The sequence below is a fragment of the Triticum urartu genome, chromosome 1A (assembly GCF_056163025.1).
Source record: "Triticum urartu cultivar PI428250 chromosome 1A, HENAU_Tu73, whole genome shotgun sequence".
Taxonomy (NCBI): Eukaryota; Viridiplantae; Streptophyta; class Magnoliopsida; order Poales; family Poaceae; genus Triticum; species Triticum urartu.
Genome location: NC_141873.1, coordinates 164,993,904 through 165,004,169, shown reverse-complemented (window position 1 = coordinate 165,004,169; position 10,266 = coordinate 164,993,904). Strand labels below are relative to the sequence as shown.

At 45.5% G+C, this 10,266-nt stretch overlaps 1 long non-coding RNA gene across 1 annotated transcript; it reads left to right on the top strand.

Annotated features, from left to right (window-relative positions):
• The first annotated feature begins 2,711 nt into the window (after nt 1–2,711).
• On the top strand, nt 2,712–6,799 carry LOC147990480 (uncharacterized). The gene is made up of 3 exons (XR_015599597.1): nt 2,712–3,240; nt 4,791–4,859; nt 6,450–6,799. It is a non-coding gene; the product is annotated as an uncharacterized LOC147990480 (long non-coding RNA).
• Nucleotides 6,800–10,266: the final 3,467 nt, after the last annotated feature.

The window sequence follows — 10,266 nt, the reverse complement described above, 5'->3', positions numbered from 1 at the left end:
TCATGGTGCACAACCAAAGATGACTCACCTAGATGGAGGGAGTAGATGGTCAAAGTTTGACAAAAAACTAATGCATTGGTAAACATAATTTTTTGAGGAAAACGAGTGCATTAATTGAGTGTTTTTGCAAACTACAAAAATTTATTCCACCACTCATCATCTACCTTGGTTGTTGAGATTTTTGAATTGAGCCCTGAAAGGAGGTAGTACTAGTACTCCTACGTTATTGGTGCCGGGTGCCTTGGTCAATGTTTCATCTTGTTGGACAGGATGCATTGATGCTTACATGGGGTGCTAAGCACATTAAAAACTTTAGCAACTAAAGCTCCCAATGCTACATGTACATGTGCTTAACTTGTTAGTGCTAAGCATCCTTTATTTAATGATTTTGTAACTAAAGTTCTTCATGCATTGGTGGGATTATTCCATTTAAGTCTTTTGTCTAGGTTCTCGCGCTTAGTACTGGGGTCACCACACTTATCTCTCCTCTTAATTACCTTGCCACATCAGACTTTTTGCCTACATGGCAGCCTTAGAACCTGTACAAGGCGGAGCATTGGGAGGGGCCCGAGCGTACATGCATAGGGATACTGTAGATAGGAAGTCTTCACAATCCATTATTCCCCATCTCGGTCAGAGAGAACTATTCAACTAGTCTTCACAGTGAAGTGACAATATGCTACCTCTTGAGCACTGCATTGGTTTTCCCTTGAAGAGGAAAGGGTGATGCAGTAAAGCAGCGTAAGTATTTCCCTCAATTTTTGAGAACCAAGGTATCAATCCAGTAGGAGACCACGCGCGAGTCACCTCGTACCTACACACACAAATAAGAACCTCGCAACCAACGCGATAAAGGGGTTGTCAATCCCTTCACGGCCATTTACAAGAGTGAGATCTGATAGAGATGATAATAATAAGATAAATATTTTTGGTATTTTTATGATATAGATTGAAAGTAAAGATTGCAAAATAAAATAGACTGGAAACTTGTATGATGGAGAATAGACCCGGGGGCCATAGGTTTCACTAGTGGCTTCTCTCAAGATAGCGTAAGTATTACGGTGGGTGAACAAATTACTGTCGAGCAATTGATAGAAAAGCGAATAATTATGAGAATATCTAGGCATGACCATGTATATAGGCATCACGTCCGTGACAAGTAGACCAAAACAATTCTGCATCTACTACTATTACTCCACACATCGACCGCTATCTAGCATGCATCTAGAATATTAAGTTCATAAGAACAGAGTAACGCCTTAAGCAAGATGACATGATGTAGAGGGATAAACTCATGCAATATGATGTAAACCCCATCTTTTTATCCTCGATGGAAAAAATACAATACGTGTCGTTTCCCTTTCTGTCACTGGGATCGAGCACCGCAAGATTGAACCCAAAGCTAAGCACTTCTCCCATTGCAAGAAAGATCAATCTAGTAGGCCAAACCAAACTGATAATTCGAAGAGACTTGCAAAGATAAACCAATCATACATAAAAGAATTCAGAGAAGATTCAAATATTGTTCATAGATAGACTTGATCATAAACCCACAATTCATCAAATCTTGACAAACACAGTGCAAAAGAAGATTACATCGAATAGATCTCCAAGAGAATCGAGGAGAACTTTGTATTGAGATCCAAAGAGAGAGAAGAAGTCATCTACCTACTATATATGGACCCGAAGGTCTGAAGTAAACTACTCACACACCATCGGAGGGTCCATGGAGTTGATGTAGAGGCCCTCCATGATCAATGCCCCCTCCGGCGGAGCTCCGGAAAAGGCCCCAAGATGGGATCTCTTGGGTACAGAAGGTTGCGGCGGTGAAAATAGGGTTTTGTTGTGCTCCTGGATGTTTGCGGGGTATATGGATATATATAGGAGGAAGAAGTAGGTCAGTGGAGCAATGAGGGGCCCACGAGGATGGAGGGCGCGCCCAAGGGGGTGGGCGCGCCCCCTGCCTCGTGGCCTCCTCGATTGTTTCTTGACGTCCAGTCCAAGTCTCCTGGATCACGTTTGTTCCAAAAATAACGCTCCCGAAGGTTTCATTCCGTTTGGACTCCGTTTGATATTCCTTTTTGGTGAAACACTAAAATAGGCAAAAAAACAGCAATTTGGGCTGGGCCTCCGGTTAATAGGTTAGTCCCATAAAATAATATAAAAGTGTAAAAATAAGCCCATTAACATCCAAAATAGATAATATAATAGCATGGAGTAATCAAAAAATTATAGATACGTTGGAGACGTATCAAGCATCCCCAAGCTTAATTCCTGCTCCTCCTCGAGTAGGTAAATGATAAAAACATGATCTTCACAATCTGAGATTGTGACGTCCGGATAATTAAGTTACAGTAACCTCACACTAATGGTGACATGTCATCGGGTTGACTAAGCCACATTGCCACTAGAGAAAAATCAAATCCAAATTCCTTTTGAAATGCAAGCCAAATTCTTATTTCTTTAATCTGTCAAATAAAAATGTTTGATGGATTGTTTTTTATTTTGTCTATGGGAATATTTTAGTGGACCAACAACATTTAATTTGGTCGTTTAAACTCCAACATATATTCTTACTTTTCCCAAATCACAAGAAACTTTGTGTGCGGCCCTATGCTAACATACTGTATTCGTGTGCCAAGTTTCGTCTATAACAAAAATCGCTTGCGCACTCAATTAAATACCAAGTTGTAGCTAGAAATAGAAAACAGCGGTGTAAGTAAAAAAACATAAAAGAAAAGGCCTCATCACTATGGTGTTAGTGGGCTCTAGTGACACTATGCACCTTAGCCCATCTAGCAACAAAAGCCAACCCAACCCACCCCACCTCTCCTTCCACCTACTACAGAGAGGCAGTGGGCGTGGCAGCCATCCCACGGCCCTGGTGCGCGCTCGGCCAGGTGCCGGCCATCCCGTGGCCCTCCCCGAGCGCCCCGAGCCCTCCTCTTCCTCCCCCACATCGAACCTTAGCCCCCGTTCCTCCCCCTCGATCTGGAGCAACCTGTAGCCGCCGCCACCGCGTCGTCGTCGTCTGCGTGCTCTGGAGCCTTCCCTCGCCGCTCGAACATGTCCAGGAGCACCTCTGCATAGTCTTCATCGCCTACGTGTACAGGATCGGGGCTGGGATGCCGTGAAGCCGACGCCCGCTTCGATCCTCCCCACCACGGTCACCGCACTCCGCCACAAATCGTCGTCGTCCTCGACCCCTCCGGCTTCACCAAGCCATCCGCAAGAATCGCAGTGAGCACTCCATGCAAATCCCTTCTCTATTTCCATCCCCTGTGGTGCCACCTCCGCGAGCTCCGGCTCCGGTGGCCGCCATGACCGAAGAACACCGCTCTTCCGTGCTCCTCTTGCTCGTTTACATAGGACGACAAGGCTCCTGGGGACCCGTAGACGTCGCCGGCAGCTACCCCCGCCGCTGCTCGTCCGCTATCGTGCGCCCTTGCCGCGACCTGCGGCGTCCGCGTGCATCCCACCGCCGCCCGCTGCTCCCCCGGGCCGTCCACGCGTGCGCCACGCCTGCTCGCCCACGCTCGAGTGCTGCTCCCGCTACTGTTTGTACTCACTACTGCTGCTTGCTGCTACCCGTGCCGCAGCTGCTCTCCTCTCCTGCTTCTCTGCTACTGCAGCTTTGCCGCTGCTGACTCCGCTAGCTCCTACCCGCTGCTCCGCACCGTGTTGCTCTGCCCCGTGTCGTCCATGCGCTCGCTCATGTGCGCGTGCTGCTGCCCCTCTGGCCGCGCTCGCCGTGTGCCCTGGCGGCTGCGTACGCTTGGCCGCGTCCACGCGCACGCCGTGCAGCGCCGCGCCCCGCGCCTAGCTCGTGGGCATGCCGTTGCTGCTCGGCTGAATATGTTGCTGCTGTTGATTGCTACTGTAGATGCTACTAGCTAGCTTTTGTTTTTCTGCAATGAGTAGCCCTCTAAACTGCCTCTAAACAGCGGTTAAACAACTGTCAACAAGGTTAAGGAAAATATGAGTAGAATGTATACTTGACAAACTTTATTTTATCCCACTGAACCAAATCCTTAGGATGCATGAATTAAATCCTACAAAAATCAAAAAATGATATCTTCTGTTAGCAAAACAACAGAATTGACTCCTAGCATTGTATGTTGCGTGCTTGTGTGTGTGTGGCCGGCTTGGCCCCGGCCCCCGGCCGTGTGTGGCCGGCCCTTGTGTTAATTAGGACTAGTTTAGTTTAGGATTAAAGTTAGTGATGAGTTAGTCTAATATTCGATGACACGTGAATCTATAGTTAATTTAAATAAAATCAGTTTTATAAAAAAAATGTCTAAGTCAATGACATATGGAACCCTCCTGCACTGTTCACTTTTGACCAAGTCAACATCCACTATGTTGACTTTGACTGGACCCACTTGTCATACAGCCTGACTGGTTACGCTCTGTATACCCATGACAAATTCCAGTTTTTTTCTGAGTTATTAGAATTTCAGGGATTGTTTAAACCTTTAATAAAATAATTTAAAACAATCTGTAGCTCAAATGAAAAGGTTTTGTACATGAAAGTTGCTCAGAACGACGAGACGAATCGGAATACGCGCTCTATTCGTCCGCCACACATCCCTAGCATAGCGAACATGCAACTTTTTCCTCTGTTTCATTTGTCTGAAAAATGCCAAACTTCGGAAAACATTCCCGGATGTTCTCCCGCTTCGCTGGTATCGTGTAACACGATGTTAGATCACGTCTAGCTCTGCCTGTTGTTCTGTTGTGCCTTTGTTTGCTTTATATTTACTGTTTCTTCCCCATTTTCTCTTCGGTAGACCCCGAGACAGATGTCGCCCCTGTGATCGACTACGTCGACGACGACCCCTCCTTGCCAGAGCAATCAGGCAAGCCCCCCTTTGATCATTCCGATATCGCCATTCCATTCTCTCATGCTTGCATTATAACTGCTACTGCTTTCTGTATGATCCTACTCTGATGCATAGCCTGTTTTTGTTACCTGCTTTCATACCTTACCTGCTTATCCTAAACCGCTTAGTATAGGTTGGTTAGAGATCCATTAGTGACCCCACCTTGTCCCAGTTGCCTCGCTTTATGTTCGATGACTCGATCAACGTGATCAACGTCCAGGCCCCGACACCGCACATCACCCCCCTAGTTGTACGACTCCGCAGAGTTACCATCGAGTGCCGAGGGTGGAACCTCTTACATCACTCATGATGAGATCTCTGTAGTATAGCTATACGGTCGAGGTCATCGAGGGTGATTTCCTCCTTAACCACATCTGTTACGGCTCTGTCGTGCAACCCATCAAATGTGAACCTCGAGGGTGGATCCTCTTATGTTCACCTTGATGATAACATCGAGCGAGATTCACCGGGGGTGATTCCTCGGGTTTTCCCCTTGGTGTTAGACTCACAGTTACTATGGTTACTATGACTTTACACTGAACCATATTACTAAACACGGGTCGGCCTTGAGGGGTACCCGCGCGAGCTTAATAGCGAGTGATGTGGAGACGGGTTAACCTAGAGGGTGCCCGCGAGATGCTTACGAGGCGTGGTCGGGCATTCTTGGCCCTTGCCGCAAGTACTCGAGACGGGGCGACGGGGTCACGTCTTTCGTGAGTCTCTGCTTGTTACCGTGCGTTTCTAATCCACTACGATTTGGATATTTGATCCGAGGGGCCTCTGGCCTGATAACACTAACCATCACGTGGGCATAGTATGGGCGTTCTGCGTCGTATACATCAGCCGAAGCTTAATAGACGTCAGTGACTGAGCGGCGTGCACCAGATTGGACTGCGTAAGCACCTGCCTTTTTGAAGGAGGTAGCTAGGTCTGCTCACCGGCCGCCCACGCAACATGCAGGAGTTCCCGGGGCGATGGCCCATGACCACTGGGGGAATAGGTTTAGTCCGGCGTGCTGACCTCTCTATTAAGCCTAGGTCGGGTTGCGGCGTATTGTTTGACCGAGGCCGGGCATGACCCAGGAAAGTGTGTCCGGCCGGAGTTAATCGAGCGTGGTGGGTAAGTTGGTGCACCCCTACAGGGAAGAAAAACATCTATCGATAGCCTGTCCTACGGTAACGGACACTTGGAGTTGTATCCCGATCGATACAACTAGAACTGGATACTTGTGATGAGAAATGGATAGTATGGCTCTGGGATTGCTTTTTCGCAGGGAGTCGACGAAGGATCTCCGGCCAAGGTTGAAAACAGTACTACTTCTACTTTAGTGTATGCTACTCTTATCCCTTCTGATGATGCATGATGCTTGAAGATGTTAGTCTTCGATAGGACTAGGTTTCCCCTTTATTCTGGCATTTCTGCAGCCCAGTCCACATATACAGCCTTTCTTTGATAATGTTGCATATGTAGTGTAGATCCTTGCTTGCGAGTACTTTGGATGAGTACTCACGGTTGCTTTGCTCCCCCTTTTCCCCCTTCTTTCTTCTTTCTGGTTGATGCAACCAGATGGTGGAGCCCAGGATCCAGACGACCCCACCGACGACTGCTACTACCCCGAGGGTCCTACTACCACGTGGAGACCGCCAACGACCAGGAGTAGTTAGGAGGCTCCCAGGCAGGAGGCCTTGCCTTTTCGATCGTTGCTACTTTTGTGCTAGCCTTCTTAAGACAAACTTGTCTAACTTATGTCTGTACTCAGATATGTTGCTTCCACTGACTCTTGTGTTTTCGAGTTTATGTATTCGAGCCCTCGAGGCCCCTGGCTTGTAATATAAAGCTTGTATTATTTTAACTAGCAAAAATGTCCGTGTGTTACAACGGAAGAGAAAAATTCTTACATGTTTAGCTTGTGGGTCCATGCATTGTCATTGGAGAACACTGACATATGTGCTGCTATCGAGACTCATCTTAACCAAAAATTTAATTATTCATTTGTTATAGTATCTACATGCACAATACATGCATTTGTCTACATAAACATACGTAGTTAAAAGCCCATGCATTGGTATGGAGAAAACAAATCAACTAATTGCAACTTTCTCATTTGCAAATTAAACCTAGGCACCTTGACCACCCTGATCTCTCTATCACCCAAACAACAAAAATCTACTTTTGTCACGTCCAACGCTGGACAAAAGTATTTGATAAAAAAATACTATGGCTTAAAAGTACTTTGGGAGGCTTGGCAAAGAGTGTATGTATTCCCGATCCTTACAATCTACATTTTACCATATCCTCTTAGATATTTCCGGAAACATCATACATCAATATCACACTTAGCAATCTCAACCATGGTATTGTCTGAATCTCAATGCAAAAGTTCAGAACATGCATCCTACCGACTTCTGCATCTGTGGTTCAGAAGTATTTATAAAGTAAACAACTGAGCATTGTTGCCATAGTTAGAAATTAAATCGGGTTAAATTAGCAATGAAGTGTACAACACACCAGACAAAATCTGAGTTTATACATACAGTACAATCATTGTGAACTATATGCTGAAATTACGTAAACAAATATTAATAAGAGGAGTAGGCTTGATGAACACACACACACATATATATATAGAGAGAGAAACAAACAAACAAAAAATAGCAGCACCGCACCTCTTCGCATGTACATACATTTTCACCTAACTAATATTGCAGCTCAAAAGCTTATATTCCTCTTATAATATTTGGCCGGTTTTACCCTCTTTCTTTCTTTTTTTCCGTGAGCCTTTTCACCTCCTTCCTATTAGGCCAAAGGCCCGTTTGGCCGATACAGAAGCCCACCCATACATACGCTGCTGGTCTACATCGTTTATGTAGTGGATCAATCACCGCATAATATATTCCTTCGAAGCCCTTCTCCTTTTACCTCCATCGATCACCATCTACCTCTCGCTGCCTCAATCACCCCGCAGCCATGGGCGCCATCGCCGTGTATTCGACCTGTCCCATTTTTTGCCCTCTCTTCGGCTTTCTGCAGCGAACCGAACCGAGGCCATGGACGAGCAGCCGTCCCACCATCAGCAGGTCATGTATTCGACCTTTCCCATTTTTTCCCTCCCTTTGGCTTTCTGCAGCGAACCAAACCGAGGCCATGGCCGAGCAGCCGTCCCACCATCAGCAGCGTGCTCCGTTGGCCCGAACTCCTCCCTGATCCTTCCCATATGGAGGCGTGGCCAGTCCCTTCTTCTTCTCCGGTTCCTTCCTCCCATGACGCTCTCTCAAGCTATCTCTCCAGTTCATTCCATAATTTTTTTCCCCCCATGGAGAAGCAGACACACTCCTTATCTCTGGACGGCTTATTGGTATCAAATCATAGATGTATTTAAATTGGTGAGATTTTGCTTAAGAAAGCGAGGTGGGACTATGTATACTAATCGACCTTTCTTTAATAATCTATAAAAATAAGCTTGGTCAGTTGGAGTCCTTTTTATACATTGAACAAGAGGTGGGGAGTTCGACTCCCAGTAGCTGCATCATTATTTTTGCCTCTGCCGGACTGCATTGTTTTGCCTGGGCTGAGGCCCAAACAGCAGATGGGTCTCACAAAAATCTAATAAACTCGGGATGGATTTGGGTAAATATTAGTACCACCTCGCTTATATGTTTTAAATTCAAATTGAAAGCGTAAATTCATAAGAAGAAAGCGTATTGTGACGGTGAACCCACGGAGTCAATCCGTGCTTTATTATTAGGGATAGATTTGTGTCTAGAGTTGTGTTGTGATATCTTCCCGTGAGTCCTTGATCTTGATCGTACACATTTGCGTGTATGATTAGTGTACGATTGAATCGAGGGCGTCACAAGTTGGTATCAGAGCCGACTGCCTGCAGGTAGCCCCCTTTCCAACTCCTTGGCCAAAGTTGAGTCTAGTCGTCCAAAACTGTTTTACTAACTTGGCTGTGTGGCTTACGGGCCCACGTCGCCATTGGGTGGTATTAGGATCTTTTATTCCTCGTTTATACTCCTGTGACTCTATTCTCTCTTCTATTCGGGTTAAATGAATTTACTAACTACATTAGGTTCTCGTAACGACTTTCCCCGGAGAGCCCCTTCGTTCCGGATGGTTGCCTGCTTCACTAGAAGAATTCTAAGATACTCTCCGATGTTTTCTCGAGTCCCTTGTGCCCTTCGCCGTTGCGACCCCCTACCACCGATAAATCCTTGTGGATAACATCTTATATTTGTTGTTCATATTTTCGATCCCAGTTGCTCTTGTTATCACAAGATACCCTGAAATTCTCTTTTTTGTTCTGAGAATACTTTGTGCCTACTGCCTCGCAGTTCTTTGTCACATGAATACCTCTACGGATAAGTCCTAGCACATACAGATGTATCCGCTCATCCCCATTTGTTCATGTGTTTCACAAAATTCTTCGAAACACTATTTGATCTTCCAAAATCCTTAGTAGCCTATTGCTCTTGAAAATTCTAGCCTGCTAGCATTATGGTTAATTCCATATGTCTAGCAATATTCCTTAAAATCCTTTGTGGATTTCCATTTTGATCATACTGATTCAACAGGTGTGCGCATGCACGCAATCATCAATCGATCCTTATAAATTATCTGTCCGGCTCAGGCGTCACTTTGAACCTGAGCTGGTCCTCGATCAATCAAATTGGCGGTCGATTGTGCCCTTATGTCTTTTCAACCTATCCATCCTTGATCAGGGCGTTTGCTTCTGATCCATTGATTTGGAAATCATAATTCCTTTGCAATTGATCTTTGAATTAGTAAATTGTTTCTATAATTTGATCTCCTTGCATTCTTTCTTCTTCTGGTTGGGTAGCGATGCTCACATCAGATCCCTTTCGGACCACCAGCTCCTTTGTTGGACGTTATCTGACAGTGTCCTTCATAGTTGATAACCTTGTGAGTGTTTCCTCGGACACATAATGCCTTTGGTAATTTGTATTCTCTGATTTGGCCAACCATGCTCTACTGTCGAGCTTGTGTTGTGTACTCCTGAAGTTTGTGGCATATGTTTCTAAGATGCCCCGATGGGTTGAGCTAATGCCTTACCTAATCTGTGTGAGCCCGAAAGATTTCACAGGTCATACTCATCTGGTTTTTACCAGGTAAAACTTCCAACACTAATGCCATTTTCGAAACAAGAAGTGAATGTAAGTTTGTGCTTTGGAGAAGTGGGAGTCGACCTTGAACTTTGTGTTCATGCCCATGGACCCGACATGGAACTTATCATGGAAGCTTCTTGTAATAATAATAATAATCCCCTTGTCATAACTTCATCTTCTATATATGCTTGGTCCTTTGCAACCGTGGTTCCGACCATGATTGTTCTCCTTTGATTCCATTTCTCGGACAAGTTAAA